At 37.2% G+C, this 22,388-nt stretch overlaps 1 protein-coding gene across 18 annotated transcripts in view; it reads right to left on the reverse strand.

Annotated features, from left to right (window-relative positions):
* NAV3 (neuron navigator 3) overlaps positions 1 to 22,388 on the reverse strand; it is a 1,262,224-nt gene that overhangs the window by 637,754 nt on the left and 602,082 nt on the right. Inside the window, exon 10 of one of the 18 annotated variants that reach the window (XM_079936017.1) lies at positions 3,431 to 3,499. The exons of 16 other annotated variants lie outside the window; for them this stretch is intronic. The gene's annotated coding sequence lies outside the window, so the exon portion shown is untranslated. Of the gene's footprint in view, positions 1 to 3,430; positions 3,500 to 8,885; positions 9,194 to 22,388 lie in introns of those variants that run through there. One more of the 18 variants, XM_079936007.1, reaches the window with a different exon arrangement.

Raw genomic sequence — 22,388 nt, forward strand, 5'->3', positions numbered from 1 at the left:
ATTGATATAAAGAATGAAATATATATTGATATATAATTCACATACCATAAAATCCACCCTTTTAAAGGATATAATTCAGCATTTTTTAGAATATTCATGGAGCTGTGCAACGATCAACAGGACATCATTTCAGAACATTTTTTCACCTCAGAAAGAAACCTTGTAGCCATTAACAGCCATTCCCCATTCCCTCAGCCCTCCAGTCTCTGGCAACCACTAATCTACTTTCTGTTTCTGGGGATTTGCCTAGTCTGAACATTTCATATAAATAATCATACAATATGTGGCCATTTGTGACTGACTTTTCACTTAGCATGTTTTCAAGGTTCATCTGTATTGTAGTATATATCTCTACTTCATTCCTTTTTATTGCCACATAACCTATTATATAAATTATTACATTTTATTTACCCATTCATCAGTTGATTCATATTAGGGTTGTTTTCACTTTTTGGCTACTATAAATACTGCTGCTACAAACTTCTGTGTACAAGTCTTCATGTGACATAGGTTTTCATTTCTCTTGGGTGTATGCCTAGGAGTGCAACTGCTTAACTTGATTCTAAACATTTCGAGGAACTGCTAACCTGTTTTCCAGAGTGACTGTACCATTTTACAATCCCAGCAGCAATGTTTGAGATTTTAATGTCTCCACCTCCTAACAACACTCGTTATTGTCTTTCTGACTTTAGCCATCCTAGTGGGTATGAAATGGCATCTCATTGTTGTTTTAATTTGCATTTCTCTAATACTGTTTTCAGGTGCTTACTGACAATTTCTATATCTTCTTTAGAGAAATATACACTCAAATATTTTACCTACTTTTAATTGGGTTGTCTTACCATTGGATTGTAAAAGTTTTTTATATCAGGGGTCCCCAACCCCGCTGACGAACCAGTCCGCAGCCTGTTAGGAACCAGGCTGCACAGTAGGAGGTGAGCAGCAGGCAAACAAGCGAAGCTTCATCTGCAGCTCCCCATCGCTCCCCATTAGCGCCTGAATCATGCCCCTTATCACTCGCATTACTGCCTGAACCATCCCCCTGCCACCCAACTCCCCGCTCTGCCCTCATCTGTAGAAAAACTGTGTTCAATGAAACCGGTCCCTGGTGCCAATAACGTTGGGGACCGCTGCTTAATATAGCATGGATACTAGTCTCTTATCAGATAAATGAATTTCAAGTATTTTCTCCCATTCTATGGGTTACTGATTCACTTTCTTGATGTTGTCCTTTGTAGTACGACAAATTTTAATTTTGATAAAGTCCAATCTATTTTTCCTTTTGTTGCTTATACTTTTGGTGGCATATCTAAGAAACCATTGCCTAATGCAAGATCATGAAAATTTACTCCTACATTTTCTTTTAAAAGTTTTGTAGTGGTAGCTGTACATTTAGGTCTGTAATCCATTTTGAGTTAATTTTGGTATACTTCATACCATATACAAAAGTCATTCTTTTGCATGTGCATATCCAATTATTCTAGCACCATTTGTTGAAAAACTCTTCTTTCCCCACTGAATTACCTTGGCAACCTTGCAGAACACTCTATAGCTTCTTAAAGGCAAATGTTTATCTGTTTAGATAGTAACAGAATTTTCTAATTGCTCTAACATTAGATTTAAGATTGTAGTTCATTTTTATAAGATTTTCTTGTGGTTCTATTCTCAAATCCTCTGTTTAAACTGGTAGCAACCCTAAATTTTTTTTTTCATTTCAAAGACAATACTGTTTTAAAATCTAAACTTTATTTTCTAGGTGTATTGTGCTAAGCATAATATCACATTGACTCTTTGGGACAACATTATGAAGAAAGTTCTAAAACATTAATTTAGTTATAAGCTCTACTATGGTTGTTCACTCTTTTAAGGAAAAACTATGAGCAGAAGCAGGACTCATTATGCAAAGCCAGAATGCCCTTAAATTTACTAAAACAGCCAGTGTAGAAGATAGCTCTTGCCTTAGAGCTGCCTGATAGATCTTTGCTTTGCTAACAGTACCCAGGTTTCATTTTAGGAAACAACTTTCCTTCCCTACACGATATCTTGCTGGAGCAGTAAATCAAGGTGCTATGCGCTCCCACTACAGACCCCCCAAGGAGTGCCTGAAGGTCTTATCATGGGTCTTTTCCTTTTTCCATCCATAAAAGGATAAGTTGTGGCAACAACCTGAAATACAAGCTCTTAGAAATTCAAGCAAGGTAATGCAAGGACAGAATAAGCAATCTGAGTTCATACATCCCATGGAGCTGCCAGAGAAAGATGACTAAAATGTTCCTACTCCCAAAAGCCATATTAATATGCCTGGTTCTGGTCTATCTGAAGCCTGGTTTATGTTACTCCTTTCAATAATGGAAACTACACCATAAACTTCAAATAAATTCATTTGTTTGCTTAAGCTAATCATAATAATTCACTGATTGAAAAAAAAGAACCTTAACTTATATAGTCAATTCCAAAGATATCACTAGAGATTTTAATCTTGTTTTCTAATATGATTTTTTCCATAAATGAAAACTGATAAGCTTTCTCAGAGAGCCTGTTGAATAGCTGGGTCAACACAAATTACACAATTGCTTGATTTAATGAGCTTGTTTAAGCAGGTGGTTTCTAGCATCATTAATGTCATCATAAGTTGTCTCCTTGTCTGGGAAACACCATCCCACTAACTTGCATACAGCTTTGTACATGTGTATATTCCTTAGATGCTTTTGACTTAAGTTAGCCAAACTGCTTTCCAAGTACTTTTCAAGGGAATATTAATTAATGGCAGACACCAAAAAACAGGGAAAGAACTGAATTTTGGCATGTGTTTTTAATTTAAAGATAAGAAGAAAGTGATAAGTTACAAGATTTTTTTTTCCTGCCAAAATATTGTGGAATAAAGACTCAGTATGTGGGAACTACCACTCAACCTGATGGAGTAAATTTCCACGATCTTGGGCTAGGCAATGACTTCTTAGGTATGACATCAAAGTAATAGCAACAATAGAAAAAAAAAAAGATCAATTGGGCTTTATCAAAAGTAAAGAAGTAAGAAGTCTTTAGAGGATTCCATCCTCTAGCCATTAAAATAGCCCCTGACTTTCTAATCTTTCCAGTTAAGTCCTCAGACACCATGGAGCAGAGACAAACATCCCCACATCTGGACTATGCCATATCTAAATTTCTGACCCATGTATTCCATGAGCATACAAAATGATGACTGTTTTATATCACTAAGTTTTGAGGTTTTTTTTTTAATAGCAACAGGAACAGATTTTGATTCCTGTAAGTGGGGTACCACCATAAAAAACCTAAAACATGTGCCAATAGATACCCAGAACAACAGATATGGTCTTGTCCCTTCCAATCTATTGGGAGGTACAGACAAGTAAATAAGCAACAGCAATAAAGAACTAAAAAGCACCACGATAAGATGAAATGACTGCACCGGAATGTGAGCATGAACGCCTCTCCTTGTCTGTGGTTCTCAGGGAAGATTTCCTCTGTGTAGTGGCATCTAAAGTGAGGACAGAAAAGTAGGAAGACAATGTTCAAAACCAAAGCAAGATCATGTGTGAAGGCTCGGGGGCCATATAGCCATGCAACATTTGAGAACATACATTAAGTTTCTGTGTGACCAGAGCTCAGAATGTGAGGAAGTAAGAGGTGAATCTAAACTGAAGAAAGGGGAGGAGGTCAAGCCCTGAAATACTTTATACAGCATTCTAAGTAGTTTTTTCTTACCCTAAGGGCAAGACCACCGATGTTTTAAGCACAGAGACAGCATGATTACACATCATTTTGAGTAACGTGGGGAGAACGCATTGAAAAGTAGTGGCAGAGAGAATGCAGGAAGCCACCACAACAATCTAGGGAGATAGTGGGCTGAATTAAGTAGTTGCTACAGAGATGGAGAATCCTGAACAGATTCTAGAACGAGTTAAACAGTAAGATAGAGAAAACTAGGAGTCAAGGATGAAGACCAGGTTTTTGACTTTAGCAAGGGATTGAATGGTAGAACCAGAGCCTGAGAAAGGGAACCAAAAAAGAAGAACAGCTGGTGGGAGAATATGGTAAATCATTATGAAGTGTTTGGCTCCTTCTAAATATAAAATGACAAAACTTATAAACATGAGAAATTGACAGATTTCTCATATATATGAATATTTCTTCAGGGATGTTTTTAAAAATAGATGCTTAAAGAAAAAATGTAATAAGCATCAAATATTTGTACATTAAATATTAAAACATTTAAGAAATGTTTTTCACTATGTGGGAAAGGGATCAAGCCCCCCCTCCCCAGAATCAATGGTTGCTATTTTCATTTTTAATATTCAATACATAAATATTCGCATCAAAAGGAAGAAACTATCCTTTAAGAAACTGCCTCTCCAAAAAGAAAAGATACCCAGATTCAGCAATCTAGTCTTTCAGAAAATGGGAAATCAATGAGAATCTTCATGCTTGTGTGTTTGGAATTACTTAACAAGCCATCACGTGGCCACTGAACCAAATTCTGTCTCATATCACAGCCCAGCACCCCTACACTGAGAGACCAGATTAGCTATACTCATCAACTAAAAATAAACACTTCCTTCCCTACCACAATTTGCCTCTTAACTCAGCTGGGCAAAACAACACAATATTCATTGTGATTGACAGAATACTTTCAGATCTAATTATAATTTCCACCAGTTTCTGAACATGTTTTGTTTTCAACATGAATTCCAACACAACTGGATGATTCACACATCAATATGAATCGAGGGCTCTGGTGATGACAAACATCTGTACTGTTGCACATGCAGATGATAAATTGGTAGGATTAGAGTTTGTTTATTTTGTTCACAGAATAATGTGAATAAGGCCAAGGTCAAAAGCTTAGTCCTTTTCTGGGGAATTCGAAATTGCTTTCTTTAACCTAGCACCCCTAACACAAGCTAATGTGTTCATAAAGGCATACAACTGATTCCAAGGGTATCCTCGTATCGTATTCCAAGGCTGTATTATGAAAAACCCATGGACACTTCCAGAAAATCAAATTAATGTTTATGCCTCGGTGACTGTGTATCAGGAGCTCTCAGTTTGTCCCACACGCTGTTCAGTCAGCACCACACAAAAATAGTGTTCTAACACCTTGACATTTTTCACAGTCTTAATATTGAAGCTTTTACCTTACTATGTTTCCTGCCATACTTCATTATTATCTCCTAATTCTGTACGTTTGTGATTTTCTGATTCGTTTTTGCATTTAGAGTTCTACCTTGGCCCTAGTACCTGACAATGAGCGCTATTTCTGCAGCTACATCGCTCTGCCTCCTTACTCAGGGCAGGATTCAGAGTCTCTCACCCCTTGGCCTCCAGCCACTATGACTCCATATTCTGTATAATGCAGCCTAGCAGATGGGCCACTCTATCTTGGTTCAAGCCCTCACCACACTTTCCCTTAAAGTTCTCAAGGAAAGCCAGCCAAGATCTCCTTCTAAACTTTAGAGATGAATTGCCAATGGCCTATATAATACTGCCACTTGAATGTCTTCCAGGAATCTTAAACTGAAAACCACATTTGGACCCTATCTCCCATCTCCCCACCCATCGATCAATTCCTTCTTCCAAATGGTTGCTTACACCAGAAATAAGGGAGACATTCTTGGGACTCTCCTTTCCCTCACCACACACCAAAGCCTGTCTTGTCAATTCTGCCTCCAAAACCCAGTAGAAACACTCTTAACTACTCTCCAGTTACCTGGCTCTTAGATTAACTGATATTTTCCATTTCTTCTATAAAAAGACACTGACTGGTGACCATGGCACACTGAATGCTTGCAACTAATACAAGGTTTACTTCTAGCATCACCCTACATTTTTACTCCCTCCAATCAAATGGCATCTGTGCCAGAAGTCAGCTGTATTTTTCTCCAAACTTGCTGATACCAATATGCACTTATTACTGAAATTATATATTTCAATTATATACTATATAAACGGGTTAATGTTGAATTTTTAAAAGTTTGGCTCTACAAAAACAAGGTAGAATGTTTGGGAAGATTTCCAAGAAAAATTGCTATATGAATTTTTAAATCCCATAATGGACAAAACTGGGGAAAAAAAAAAGCTAGAAAGTTCTGTGCTGTCATTCTCATCCCTGCTTCATAAAGACATTTACAGGTATCTTTCAATTCTTGCTTCAGGCAAGGGAGCCAAAACCGGAAATAATGGAAGATGTAACTATGGGTATGGTTCACACAAAAGCCAACCAAACAAAATCAGTTCAGAACTCCAATTCACAGATTCACATTCAACGAATGGTCCCAAGCTGTATCAAAAGATTGGCAATGAGTATTTATATTCTTTAAGTTAAAATAAAATACAGGACCTGCGTATATATTTTTTAGTACTTCTCTTTAACCAGATTTTTCAACTAACTAACTAGTGCAAATTCCATTGGATAATACAAATAATAATAGTAGCTAATATTTACTGATATGAACCCTGCACCAAACACAACTATCCTCATTTTACAGATAATGGAACTGAGAGCTGCATCTGTATATCCTGACTCTGCCCATCACTTTGACCACCCTTATATTCCTTCAGTAGCCTCTTAGCCAGTCTCTACACTTCCACTCTCACTCCTTCACCAACTTTCATGAATCAATGAATAGCAGAAAGTATTTTTTAATTCAACCCTACTTATGCCATCCCCTACTTAAAGCTTTTCAATGTCATTACATTTGGAAAAATATTCAAAATCCTTACAAGGTTCTTCTTGACCTGGCACTTATATATTTCTCCCTCTTTCTCTCCTAACCCATGCTTCCTTGTTCACTGCATTCCAGTTACCTTGGCCTTCTTTTAGTTTTCACAATGTGCCAAGATCTTTCCCATTTCTAAGGATTTTTCCATGCTGTTTACTCTGTTAAAACGATTCTCTTTTTTAGTTTCTCTTCATCCTTCAGACCTCAACTTGAGCATCAACTTGTCTTGGAATTCCAATTTAATTACCTCTTCTTGCTAATATTTAAACTCATTAGCACTCAATAATTTTCTTTCATAAGATAGGACAACTGAAAAGTATGTATTTATTTGTGATTATTTTACTCCCGTCTTTCAGGGGGTAAGAGCCATATGTATTTCATTCACCTCCACCATACCTCCCACAGTACCTTTAATCTAGAAGATAAACTCACAAATAATTATTCAATGAATCAATCCATCAATGTTCATATCTGAAGCAGAGAACAGAGGCAATGCCAAAAAGTTTTCAAGTGGCCATAAAACGTCCACTACCAAAGGGTTTCCTAAAAATGGGTGACGGGGTTTCCCTGGTGGCGCAGTGGTTGGGAGTCCGCCTGCCAATGCAGGGGGCGCGGGTTCGTGCCCCGGTCCGGGAGGGTCCCGCGTGCCGGAGCGGCTGGGCCCGTGGGCCGTGGCCGCTGGGCCTGCGCGTCCGGAGCCTCTGCTCCAAGACGGGAGGGGCCGCGGTGGTGAGAGGCCCACGTACCGCAAAAAAAAAAAAAAAAAAGGGTGATGGTCACTCTCCAGTGATGCTGTGAAATATCTCCAGGTATGAGACTCCTCCACCACCTACATTCCATTCTGTTTCTATTTTAACCATCATTATATTTGAGATGTGTAATTCATGAACTCAGAATTGTATTCCTCTTTATCACTGATCTAGTAAATCTACCAAATAATATCTATGTAACATTAGAATTTGTATTCACTTTCTTAACTTAGGCAGATATTAAAAATATTAAATATATAGGTCATTTGATTGTATAGTAGAATACTGTTCCAGAGATCAAAATAGTTCCTAAGGCAGCCAGTAGCCCATCTACATACACTAACATCTCCCTTCTTCCATGAACCGCACTTGAGAAGAAAACATCAAGTCTTCACGCAAGCTCTAGTGTTATTTTAGACACAATCCCAGCAAGCATAGCTTGCAGTCAGAATTAGCAAATAAAGAGGATTGGCTTTCTAGAAGTAGGCACATTGCCAGTGGTGAGAAATAACAGTAGACATGAGAAGTCACAAAAAGACAGCTGTCTGGATCCATTTAGTACATGGTCAAGCAAGGCTACATATTTTAATATATCCTGAGGACAGTGTCATGTCAGTGGGCAGTGTAATAATAAAAATGCCTAATGATGACCTTATATTATGAAGAAAATTTATATTATTTTCACTGTGTACTGCTTCAAAAGACAAGGAAGAGAGTATTACATCACAGGGGGGAAATCACCTGAAAAACATGTATTTATCTGGAATACGTCATTTCCTGACAACATGTCACAAAATCAAGGTATTACGCTACCTTAGAGTTTTACATTCCATGCCTTATTAAAATAAAATAAAAATAGGCTTCATAAAGTTTCAAACATAAAACTTTCCTGGGGCTTCCCTGGTGGTGCAGTGGTTGAGAGTCCGCCTGCCGATGCAGGGGATACGGGTTTGTGCCCCGGTCTGGGAGGATCCCACATGCCGCGGAGCAGCTGGGCCCGTGAGCCATGGCCGCTGAGCCTGCACGTCCGGAGCCTGTGCTCCGCAACGGGAGAGGCCACAACAGTGAGAGGCCCACGTACCGCAAAAAAAAAAAAAAAAGAAAAAAAGAAAAAAAACTTTCCTAATATTCCTCTAAAGAGGGGGCATAACATAAACTACCAAAATAAAAGATTAATCATTCTGCTTCAGTGATTTTATAATTGTGAAGTGCCCATCTTTTGAGAATAAGACTTAGATTAATAAGGAACATAAGAAAATAGTGCAGCATAAAGTTTTAATAAGACTTTCCAAAGTAGTAAAGCACTTTAACCTAACAGTCTTCCAAACAGAAGAACTAGGTTGAAAGTCTAACGTTTCCAAAATAGTAATACAAAATGATTACATATTATACGTACTTATGTATTTATATTTGATTCCCACTGTACATTATCTTTGGATTCTCCCAAAGCATATTCTTCACAAACTGCTAAAATAGGAGCCCAAAGTAAATACAGTAAATGGAAACCTGCTTGATCAAGAATCACGTAGAGGGGCTTCCCCGGTGGCGCAGTGATTGAGAGTCTGCCTGCCGATGCTGGAGACACGGGTTTGTGCCCCGGTCTGGGAAGATCCCACAGGCCGCAGAGCGGCTGGGCCTGTGAGCCATGGCCGCTGAGCCTGCGCCTCCGGAGCCTGTGCTCTGCAACGCGTGAGGCCACAACAGTAAGAGGCCTGCGTACTGCAAAAATAATAATAATAATCATGTAGACTAATTCAAACACTGATTACTAGAAATTTAATTACCAATCAAAATTAAATAGATTATAAAACTGCACAGACAAAAATTATAATAGAAATTATGTTTACTATGTACCAGATATTGTTCTAAGTAAGCATATTATCAGAAGGATCTCATCTAATCCTTAGAACAAAGCTAGCAAGTAGGTACTATTATAATCCCCAGTTAAAGCTGGAAAACCTAAGGCACAGAAAGGTTTATATGTTGCTTTAAAATTGCACAGCTAGTAAATGATGAAGTTGGATAAGATTCCTGAAAGGCCACCTTCAGAACATACTTTTAACCATACCAAAACACTATCAGTGAGGTCTTTAACTATGCACATAAAAGACATAGCTATATTTCATTTTTAGAAAGTTGTTATATGGAATACATATAAAAGTGATATAAAACAAAATTTTGGAGAATGCTTTTTTCCTCAAGTGTTTGTTTTATATGTGAAGAAAAGCACAAAGTGCCAATGATTTAATACAAAATAAGATGCATTCAATGATCTTCAAAACATTCTAATTCAGTGACCTCAAAATATTTTACTGTTTTAAACAAAAGGTTATAGAAGAATAGCAGTATGCTCTTCTTCAAACTGCCTCAAATCCCAGAAGCCAGTAGTCTATAAAGAGTGTGCTACTATATAAATTAACAATATAACACAGAGTTATAACCAGTGTTTTAGAATCAGCAGAGTCAAAAGGCATGCATTAGAGATGTAAATTTTCAATGTAGACAAAACAGCCTTCTGTCTATCCTAGAAAATGCCATCTAGGATTTTCATAGCTAGAGAGGAAAAGTCAATGCCTGGCTTCAAAGCATCTAAGGACAGGCTGACTCTTTTGTGAGGGGGCTAATGTAGCTGATGACTTAAAGTTGAAGCCAATGCTCATTTTACCATTCCCAAAATCCTAGGGTCCTTAAGAATTATGCTCAATCTACTCTGCCTGGGCTCTGTAAACGGAACAACAAAGCCTGGATGACAGCACATCTGTTGACAACATGCTCTGATGGAGATGTACAAGATTCATGTTGTTTTCATGCCTGCTAACACAACATCCATTCTGCAGCCCATGGATCAAGGAGTCATTACGACTTTCCAGTCATTATTTAAGAAACACATTTTCTAAGGCTACAATTGTCATAGATAGTGATTCCTCTGAAGGATGTGGGCAAAGTCAATTGAAAACCTCTGGAAAGGATTCATTATTCTAAATGCCGTTAAGAACATTTGTGATTCATGGGAAGAGGTCAGAATATCAACATTAACAGAAGTTTGAAATAAGTCAATTCAAAGAGGGGTTCAAGACTTCAGAAGAGGAAATAACTGCCGATGTGGTGAAAATAACAAGAAAACCAGAATTGGAAGTGGAACCTGAAGATGGGACTGAATTGCTGCAATCTCATAATAAAACTTGAAAGGATAAGGAGCTACTTCTTATGGATAAGCAAAGAAAGCATTCTCTTGAGATGAAACCTACCCTGAGTGAAGATGCTATGAAGATTGTTGAAATGATGACAAAGGATTTAAAAATTACATAAACCTAGTTTATATAACAATGGCAGGGTTTGACAGAATAGACTCCAATTTTGAAAGAAGTTCTACTGTGGGTAAAATGATATCAAACAGCATTGATGCTACAGAGAAATCATTCGTGAACAGAAGAGTCAATCGATGCAGCCAACCTCACTGTGGTCTTCTTTTAAGAAATTCTCACAGCCATCCCAGCCTTCAACCACGCTGATGGGTCAGCAGCATCAACACTTAGGCAAGACCCGCCACCAGCAGAAAGATTACACCTTGCTGAAGACTCAGAGATGGTTAGGATTTTTTTAACAATAAGGTACTTCTAAATTAAGGTATGCACATTTTTTAGACATAATGGTATTGCACACTTGATAGACTATAGTGTAAATATAAACTTCCGTGTGCACTAGGAAACCAAAAAATTCATGTGATTCCCTTTATTGCGCTGGGCTGGAACCAAACCCACAATGTCTTGAGGTGTGCATGTAAACATTTATTAACTGCCTTCTATGTCCCATTGGCTCTGCCAAAGGTGGCGATACAGCAGTGAATAAGAGAGCCATGGTCCCTGACTTCAGAATATTTGCAAAATGCCTGGATGGCTTTTCCAAGCACACGGTAGGTACCCAATAAATGGTTACTGATACTGTCACTGTTATTAGTATTTATTAGCATTATTCTGGTCCAGCAAAATGCTGACAATATTGAGATGAGAGCTAGGCCTCTCTCTCCACTAGGAACATCTATTCCTTTACTCTCTACACTGTGTCTTGAAATAAAGGAAGTTTAAATGAGGGTATATTTACGAGAGAAGAAAGGGAGATAAAACCACTGAGCAGACCCACTGGGACCCCACAAGCATAGATAAAATTCCATTGTGAAAAGTATCTTGGCTTTATATAAGATGTAGAAGCCTCCTCTTATGGGTCTTTATTTGAGCCTGGGAAAATATTTCTCAAGGTAAGGGTAAAAGCCCTTCTCTACTATGGCTGGATACTCTTCCTCCTTCTGTGACCAGAGAGCAGGACTACGCATTCATTTTTAAATATTTATTTAGTTCAGATGACCAGGTGGTCTTTCTCAGGAAAAAGAACAAGTAACCTACTCTGGGAGAGGTATACTCCTCTTGTTCCAATTTTCTATTGTCCAGAACAAGTACAGATTTCCCTTTGGGGACACAAAGGATAGTGTGGTTGGAGAAAAGAAGGTCATGGACTGACCAAACAGGCCCCAAACCAGTTACTAAAATTGTCAATGGAGAACTAACTAAAAATACACAGCAATCATCCATATGAACAGTGCCAAGGCTATTACACTGTCTCACTATAGCACACATTCCTGTTCCATTCAGATTCATGGATATGTACCACACATTAATGGAAGGGGAAGAGTCATCAGTTAAATAAATGAAGAAAATTTAAAAAGCAGGATACTGTGAAAGGTATTTTTATCTATGTCAAAATTTCACTGAATATTCAAAGTTCCTGCAACATCCAATCAACTGATATTTATTAAATAAACACTACGTGTCAGTGACTATCAAACTCCAGTGGGATAAAGTCCATTTGACTTGAAAATTAGAGATAATGGGTAACAAGGACAAAACAATTTCAAGGACAATCTCTTCTACTGATAGAGAGCTACTAGTAGAAGTCAGAAGGAAATTGGTTTCAATTTGGCAAATGAGGATATAAAAGAGGTAAATGTAACCTCTTCTTTTAAGAGATTTAGGAGAAGAATGAAAGACTCAGAGACACAGATAGACTCAGTCCTTAAGCCTCAAGCTACTTGTCTGTGTTTGCCTGAAAGTGAGAGGATATGCATGCATGGGTGTGTGGACGTGCACACACACGTAAGGGGGGCCCTGCACACATGTTCGTTTTAAAGCTGAGCCAGACAGCTTGTTTCTAGCCTTAGTGAAGAAGCCTGTATTAAAGGAGACGTTGAAAATTTAACAAAAAGAGGAACTAACTGAAGGAATCAATTCTCAGAGAGGAAAGGAGGTAACTGGACCAAGAGGAATTAGCCTTGGAGAGGAGAAGTCTTGTAGATAATCTTAAAGCAAAGGTCTTTAGGGGAAAAATATAATTCTTGATGTAGAATTTATAAAGTGTATGATGGAGTGAAGGAAACTAAAATACTCTTATTTCCAAGAATAAATAGAACTCCATAAATGGAAAGACAAACATGAAAAGTACAGCCACATATTTTCCCAGATACAACACAAAATGCCACTTACAGTATTTTCCCTTTATTGTTTATATGAAGCAACACTCATGAAAGAGCTTTTTTTTTTTTATTGGATTGCCCTAACTATATATTCCCTTTGGTATGAGAATTTTCATCTTATAGTAACATCTTCCCTGTCACCAGTTAAAAGCTATCTAATTTACAGTGGAATCTTTGGTCTGTTATGAAAATTAAACTACACTTACAAATCATAATAATGTATCATTTGAATGTTTTAATGAAAGTTAAAAAAGAACCTTCCTACTGCACAGATTTAAAAGGTGTATTTGGGTCTGAATAAAAGAGAAAAATCAAACTGTAGCTCTCTTTTTATAATACAAAATTATGCTCTTGCTTCCACAGAACAGGATACAGATGGGGCAAACAAGAACTTTCCAGTCAAGCAGTCTAGCAAACACTACCTTGGCCAAGTGATCAAAGTTACTATCACCAGGAGTAAGTGATGTTGATACTATGTACCTCCTGATAGGAGGTGAGAAGGAAGGAACTTGGCTACTGTGGTATTTTTCACCAAGCCTCACAACTCAAGTCTAATATTATTCGAAACTAAATTGAGGAATACTTTATAAATCACCCACCAGTAACCCTGAAAAAACGTCATGGTCATGCAAAAGAAAAGGCTAAAATACTGTCACAGGTCAAGGACACTAAGTCATGATGGGTAAATGCAATGTGATAACTTGGACTGGACCACTGAACAGAAAAAGGGACATTAGTGGAAAAATTTGTGAAATCCAAATAAATTCCAGAACTTAGTAAATATTAATGTACTGGGGGTTTCCCTGGTGGCGCAGTGGTTAAGAATCTGCCTGCCAAATCAGGGGACACAGGTTCAAGCCTTGGTCCGGGAAGATCCCACATGCTGCCGCGCATCACAACTACTGAGCCTGTGCTCTAGAGCCCACGAGCCACAACTACTGAGCCAGCAAGCCACAACTACTGAAGCCTGCTCACCTAGAGCCCGTGCTCCGCAACAAGAGAAGCCACCGCAATGAGAAGCCTGCGCACCGCAACGAAGAGTAGCCTCCGCTTGCCGCAACTAGAGAAAGCCCGAGCGCAGCAACGAGAACCCAACACAGTCAAAAACACAAAAAATATATTAATGCACTAGTACCGGTTTCCTAGTTTTCACAAATATACCATGGCTAACCTTAGGGGAAATGAGTAAGAGTAGTAAGAAAACTCACTACTATCTTCACAATTTTTCTACAAATATAAAATAACCTCCAAAATGCAAAGTTTATTTAAAAATCAACTTACTTTAAAGAAAGAAATTAAATTAAAACCCGGTATCTATTTCTGAATTACCTCAAATTGTAATTAAACTGCTGCAACAGAAGCACTCATGTCCCCAGTTAAAGCATGAGAACAGAATAAAAGTTTAATTTTGAAGTGTAGTTAAAAAAATCTTGAATTAAAATTAGCAACATGAAATCTACTGCCTACATTGTAAGAGCCATTCTGTTTATAGTTTCTTTCCTTCTGTTCTGAAACTATTTTTGCCATTTTATTGGACTTAGTTTTAGATGTCTTTCTGATATTTTGAAAATATCATTTTTATATTAATTGGCTATATTCTTATGGACACAGATTTTACACAAACTTGAACCAAACTGCTATGCTAGTTGTGCTCTTCAGAATGTGAAGGCACCATGGGCTACGACCCTAATATGAAAAGTAAACATGTAAACTAGATCTAAAACACAAAGACTGTCACTTGGTTCATCAAATGATAGCATTTATTTAATATTTCCATATGATCCTTAAATATGTATTTCCTTTTTTAAACAGCCTTATTGAGATATAATTTGTATAGTCTAAAATTCACCCACTTAAAGTGTACAATTCAGTGGGTTTTATTACCAGAGTTGTACAACCATCACCACGATCTAATTTTAGAACATTTCATCATCCAAAACAGAAACCCCATACCCATTAGCAGCCACTCCTCATTCCCCATCCCACCCTCAACCCAGGCAACTGTTAATCTACTTTACAGCTCTGTAAGTTTGCCTATTCTGGACTTGTCATATTAATGAAATCAAACATGTGGTCCTTTATGACTGGCTTCAGTTAACATAATGCTTTCAAGATTCATCCATGTTGTAGCATATATCAGCATGTCCTTTCTTTTTATGGCCAAATAATATTCCATCGAGTGAGTATACCACATTTTGTTTATCCATTTATCAGCTGATGGACATTAGGGTTATTTCCAATTTGGGGCTATCATGAATAGAGCCGCCATGAATATTCATTTGTATACAAGTTTTTGTGTGGACATATATATTTTCATTGCTCTCAAATATATACTTCGAGGTAGAATTGAATTGCTTCATCAATGGTAACTCTATGTTGAACATTTCGAAGAACTGCCCAACTGTTTTCCAAACTGGCTGCACTATTTTAAAGTCCCTTCAGTAATAAATAATGTTTCCAATTTCTCCACATTCTCACCAACACTTGTCATTGTCTGTCTTAAAACATGTATTTTCAATACTCATCACTTCTCTTGGTCATGTTACTCCCTATTAAAATTGTTTGTTGTCTTCTGATCTCCTTTCCAAGGAAACTCCTATGTTGCCAAACAACTCTACAAAACAAGTTTTAAATGATACGAAATATACTAAATCCATAATCCAACTTAATTCTATTATTTTCAAAGTGTTTTATTTCATTCTCCTCTGACCTAATCATTATCCTTCTTTCTTCCATTAATAATGACTTTAATATGACTTTTCAAAATATAAATTCCCACTAAAGTAATTCTTAGCAAAGCAATTAATGTGACATGCATTTATATGGGTGACAGGAGCAAAATTATTAATTTAGCCATGTTCATAGACTTCTCTCTTTCTCCAGTCAAAGATAATTGTGTGATTCAGTTTCTTATTGCTGCCCAGGACCCATTAATGAATCATAAAATCAATTGGATGGGTCATAGCTGAGATTTTTAAATAGAGGACGGAGGAGAATAGAGGGGAACGGTGGAGTGGACCAAAATGGAATGGAATAAAATAGAAATGTTAGAGTCCACTGCATTATTTTCTGATACTTTTCACTCATTTTATATGTTCAAGAAAGTTTGAAAGCCACTGCTGAAATCACAAATTTGATTTTCCCTTACCTCTTAAACAAGAGTAATTCTATCCTAAATTGAAAGAACTGAAAAAGGTAGAAAGGGAAGTATTTTTAAAAGACAGATTGTGAAAAAGGAATTTGGAGAATTAATCTGAAGAGAAAAGAGCTGTGAGTTAGAAAAGGAAATTTTAATAAACGCTGATAGTGAGCTACATATTTAGCTTATTTATGTGTCTGTTGAAGGTCAGAGCAAGTAAAGAATAGGATACATTTTTAATTATTTTGGACTATAAACTTTGCCTCTTGCATGCCATTCTGCTCTGATACTAAGTAATGGTTTCTAGGTTATTAAAAGCCACATAATATATTCATACTTACAAATATATGTTCATTTATGTAAACAGGCATTTATTATGATTGGAAAAGATGACTTAACAACTCTCTATGGAAAGGGAATTTGTCTTTTTTAGAGATGACAGTAGCTTATAGGTAAGAGCATAAACTTTGGAGTCAGGCAGACTTCAGCTTACCCCAACTTTACTTCCAATTATATATGGTACACTGGGAAAATGACTCAACCTATATAAGACTCAATTTTCTTCAGAAAACCCATTAGGTTGCCCTAAAAATCAAATCATATAAGTCATATTAAAACAAACTTAGTGCAATATCCTACAACCCAGCACACAGTATCAGTAAATGGAAGCTCTTTTTATTCAAAGTATTTTATAAGTCTTAAAAGTATTTTAAAGCAGATAATCCAAAGATACAGTCCATTTTAATCGAGAGAAAGTGAGTGGATACATGAGAAATGCTGCTGGTGTGTAAGCAATCAGACAAGGACCAGTACCATGCAGTGATTCTATCGACCGCCAGTTCATGTAACTACCGCATTCATTACAGTTTTTAAAACTGACATGTGACAAGCAAAAGAAAAAAAAGAAAAAGAACAAAAAACAGATTATTCCTTGTGTTCCAATTTACAATAATAAAAGGGAATTATAGCTGAAATCAGCTCTATAACTGTTCCCTGAGAGCACAGGAAATCTGTGCGCATCAACCAGGTAAAATTATGAGGCATCAAGACATATACAGGAATAGGATATTGTAAACAATTATAACATGCATTTTATATAACCTTGATTAAACTACACCATACCTCTGGAAAGACAAGCAGGCTGGCATAAACACCATTTGTTAAATGTGAAGCAACCTGGGAAAATGGAGATGGAAAGAGCTGATCAAGAAAGTCTAGGAAATCAACTGCAAATTAAAATATTGGAATAACTACTTTAAACTCATGCTCCTGCTGTAATCTGGTTGAAGTCCTTTGCAACCAGTTAGTTCACTTACAAAATGTCACTTCTGAGAACCTCTAACATTTGCTCATACAAGGGAATTACACACATGTCAGAGAGGTTCCTCTGTGACCCATAATCCTCCCCAGGCTGCCTACAAAGTGTGAGGTTTCTGAGACGCCTCCAGATTATCTAGTAAATTGCACAATCCACTGGTATCTATTCTAAATAATTCATCAATATCATGGCCAAAAGTAAATCTGCAACAAAAATCATGTCTAGTCTGGTGTCTGACACATAGTAGGTCCTCAACAAGTGATTATTAGAGGGAGGCAAGAGATCAGGAACAGTAAGATCTATTGTCTTAAGTAACAACACCTATTTCATTTCATTCTCTAACAGAATTTTCCCCAAATTCTAAAAGATTATTTCTTCAATTATTAGAAAAAACTACAAACATTCATTGCTGTGGACAAAGGTGTGTATTAAATATTGAAGATTTAACCTATTTAAAAGAGGTAGCAGATAAAAGGGCCATTCGCTCCTAATAACAGGAGCAAAAAGGAAGAGAAGGGATAAAGAGAAAAACAAAATTAAGTTAATTGGATACCACCAGAGAATGTTAAGGTACCACCTTATTTTTCCAAAAATTAATGAATAAAGAGAAAAATATAAAACTTATGATACTACTCCTGTTTAAAATGTATCTCACAGTAAATGAGACAGGTTTATGTAGGGAAATCCTACCTAATAAATGCAAACAGAAGGAAAGAATTAGACTGCCACCATTTGTCAGTATCTAATAAAATAACTGATTTGTGCAATCAATAGCCATCAATGAATGGTAAAACCACTGGGAGCAAAGTTGATGGCAAAGTTCAGGCTGCCACCCGTCACCATCTGAACCCCATCTGATGTGATGAAATGTGAAATACACAGCACCACTTATGAATTATTCTTGTAAAAAATATATGTAAATCTAAATAAGTCTTTCAATCTAACTTCCAGTCTATGGGGAACATGTAGAATAGGGGAATGAGTTAAATATCTGGACAAAGGAGTAGTGAGAAAAATCTAAGCTCCAAAACATGGGACTTTTTACAGGACAACTAACTGATTGCTTCTACAAAATGAACAAATGGGAGAGAGGGAAGATGGGATGAAGAGAGGGATGGGGGAAATGAAGAAGGGTTGAGTGGAAAAAGGAAAGATGGAGGGATGGTGAGAAACGGAGGGAGGAAGGGAAGGGGGGAGGTAAGGAGACGGGAAGGACAGAGGTAAGCAGAAGGATAGGAGGGAGGGAGGGAGCGGGAGATGAAAGAAGTTAGCTCTTAGATCCAAAGAACCCAAGAGACTTAAAGAACACAACCAGATCCAAGGTATGGATCTTGTCTGGAACCTGATTTGAAGAAACCAACTGTTTAAAACAAACACACATTTCTTAGACAAACAAGTAAATGTGAATTTGATATGAACTGAGGATAACCTTAAGCTCATTTTATTTGAGGTTATAATTAAACTGTATTTAGTGGTCTACTAATGACGAAGTAATAGCTTTAAGTGCTATACAGCTGAAAGCTAATTACAACAGATGAAGACAGGAAGCTCCAAGGAAGGGACCACGTTTACTTTTCTCTCTGCTGTGCCCTCCGAGCCTAACACAGCACCCACACTGTGAGACAATGGGCCACTCAGTGATTACTGAATGACTGTATCTAGGATAGTCTAAGAGCACATCTCAGAAGCTTGCCTGGGAACTTCAACAAGTGAAATACAGCAAATAACAGAAAGCTCTTGAGAACATTCAAACTGTTTAAAGTGGCTAGAATTTCACGCACATTTGGAAGAAAAATGAGAGAGGGCGCTGCAGTAGCAAGGAGGAAGCAAATCATAATTACACTCCATATGTTATGCTATGAACTTTGTGTTTTACCCTTTTGGTAGAGGGCAGTCATGGAAAGGGTTGCACTATACATAAACTTGAATGAGGTTTTAAAAAGCTTTCCTTAGAACAGAGTTTTTCAATACCTGCACCGTTGACATTTTGGCCGGGTAATTCTTTGTTGTCTTGCGCGCTGCAGAATGTTTACCAACATCCCTAGCCTCTCCCATCTAGATGCCAGTACAACCCAGTTGTGACAACCAATTAAGTATCTCCAGACACTGCCAAATTTTACCTGGGGGCAAGGAGCAAAATTTCCTCCAGCTGAGAATCACAGCACTATAACTTTTGTGAATCAGAAGGTGAAACTCAAGGCAGGGAAACAGATCAGAAGGCTACTGCACAAAGAGAGTAAGTACCTAAACTAACGTGGTAGTGTGGGGAATGGAGAAAAACAGATTTGAGTGACAGCAGAGAGGCAAACATAGCAACCAATTATGGGTAGTGACTGAGGCTTAACAATGGTCAAAGACAATGCCCAGCTACATTGACTGAGCAACTGGATGGGAGGGCTAATCATTCAAACATGGACTAAAGATGAGAGGGGGCTCATTTATTCATTTATCCAACAACTAGCGGGTAATATGGTGAACAACAACAAAAAATACCAATACCCTTCTTCTTCTGGAACTGATTTTCTAATAGATGTACGCAAGTCAACAAACACAGGAATAACCTAACTTCTGAGAATGATAATTGCTATAAAGAGATGATGCCTGTGAAAATGTTTAAAATCTGAAGCTGGACACATAGAAAGAGATATTAGTATCGTACAGTTGTTTCATCGTGCAGGCTTGGAATTGGGAGACATGATCTTTCATTCCAATTCTGCTATTAATTGGTTGTGTTACTTGGAAATGTTGCTTGGCCTGTGTAAGTCTCAGTTTCCCCCAATTGTGACATGAGGATAATAAGAGTACTTATTTAATAGGGCTGTTATGAGTTTTAAACAGGAAAGAACATAGTTGTGGGTGTACATGTCTATATGGCCATGTATGTGTGTAGAATCTTACCACAATGTCTGGCACATATAAGAACTCAATAATAACTATTATCATATAATCATTCAGTTGCGTGTGGGGAGGGAGAGGGCTAGGGCTTAACAGCTTTTCTCAAAGCCATTCAGCACTTAGGTTTTTCATGCTTTATGCCTTCATTCAACAAGTTTTCATCGTGTGCATACTCTGTAGTTGATACTATTCTAAGAGCCAGGGACCCAGCAGTGAACAAGACAGACAAGGTTCCAGGCTTCAGCACCAAAGCTGTTCCTGGCAGCTTCATCCTTCTCAGCAGCTGGGTCTTTCCACTTCACAGGCTGTCTGGGCACATCCTTGATGTACAATCAGCAAAATTCCCATCATGACTTCGTATTGATCCATTTCAAGGGCAATATATAACAGCTAAAAAGCTTCACCAGAGTTTGAAGGTATTTAGAAGATTAGACACCTGTTTCCCCCTTGCCAATCTTTGATGATATTAGGTTGAAAGTTGTTTGAGAGAAAAATGGCTTGGCTCTATAGAAAGCAATTCCAGTCAACAATGGTAGCCAAGCTGAAATCTTGCTAAAATTGCATCCTGGGGCCAGTTGTGCTCTAAATAATGATATTTACATCTCCTAAGTGGGAGCAATAGGAAGAACAACTGAGAATAGAGAACAGATTAATGCTGCAGACATTCTTGAATTGGATTCCGGGAGCTGGAGGGTTGCTCACTGCCGTCCTATATCAGCTTCTGAGTGATTACTGGGTCACGATCTGAGTCAGTGGGTCTCAACCTTGGTCAGACGTGACTGTCACTTGGACATATCTTAAAAATAGGCAGACCTGGGCCTTCCCCCTCAGACATTCTCATTTAATTAGACTGGGTGGGGCCTGGGTGTTGGTATTTTTATAAAGTTCCCCAGATGATTCTAAAGTTTATAACTTCTTCTGTGGACCATCGATCACAACAAATAATAATCAGTGTATGACTTCAACTGAAATGTTTTCAAAAAGGAGAAGGTATGAAGTTGTCAAATTAATTAGAAGAAAAACTATAAGTTATTTTATCCACTCCTCCCTGGGTCATCCTCAAATTATCATTACTTCTTTTAATCCCAAGTCTCAACAGAAGAATAGTGATTATTATTGAACTAATAATCTAATTCATTAACAATAACTCATATTAACCTAGTAACTATTTTTAAGAAGCTGCATTTTTTTGATATATGGTTTAAATAAACTAACACAGAGAAAAAATATAAATCCCTTTTTTAAAATTCCTAAAAACAACTTTAGCCCTCAAAATTTAATTTCTTATCTTGATCTCTATCATCTTTCTTTCACACTTTGTTAAACTGGATGCTAGGTTCCAATTTAATATAAAATAGGTGCTCTGTATTGGAGGACAACTGTACCCAAAAGCAGCCAATTAAGAGGATACAGTAATCTTATAATAAATGACAGAAATTTGGATTGATAGCATTCATTGAAAACAAAAATTAAAAAACAAGTTATATTTTAAATGAACCAAAAATAAATATAATTTCAGAGGCACTATTTTTCTGACAAAATTGCATGAAAATATTACAAGACATTGTTCACTTCATTTCTGATTCACTCAAAAAAAGGATCATTTCATTTCCAATGTTTCGCATCATTTGTTTTATATTTCACCAAGAACTGCTCATTGTGAAATCTCATATCAAATGCAAGAAAAGATGGCATCCTAAGCACAGGAGATATTTGAATGGAGACTAATTTTTGAGGTAAATATCAATAAACAGCTTCATGTTATAGAAACTTTTTCTCCCTACTCAACTTTATATATGGATAATAAGGACTCTGTGCATTATTCTAAAATTATTATCATAGAGCAGAATGAGCTGATTAGTCACTAAAACCATAGGTGATCAGATTAGTAAAATACTCAAAGAATCACATAAAATGTGATCTTTACATACAAAATAGCCATCAGCCCTAACAACAATTGATATCAAGGTTCAATATTATTCTGAAATCAACTATTGATCTTAGAATAGAAGATCAATAGAAT

The sequence above is a fragment of the Stenella coeruleoalba genome, assembly GCF_951394435.1.
Source record: "Stenella coeruleoalba genome assembly, chromosome: 11".
Classification (NCBI taxonomy): domain Eukaryota; kingdom Metazoa; phylum Chordata; class Mammalia; order Artiodactyla; family Delphinidae; genus Stenella; species Stenella coeruleoalba.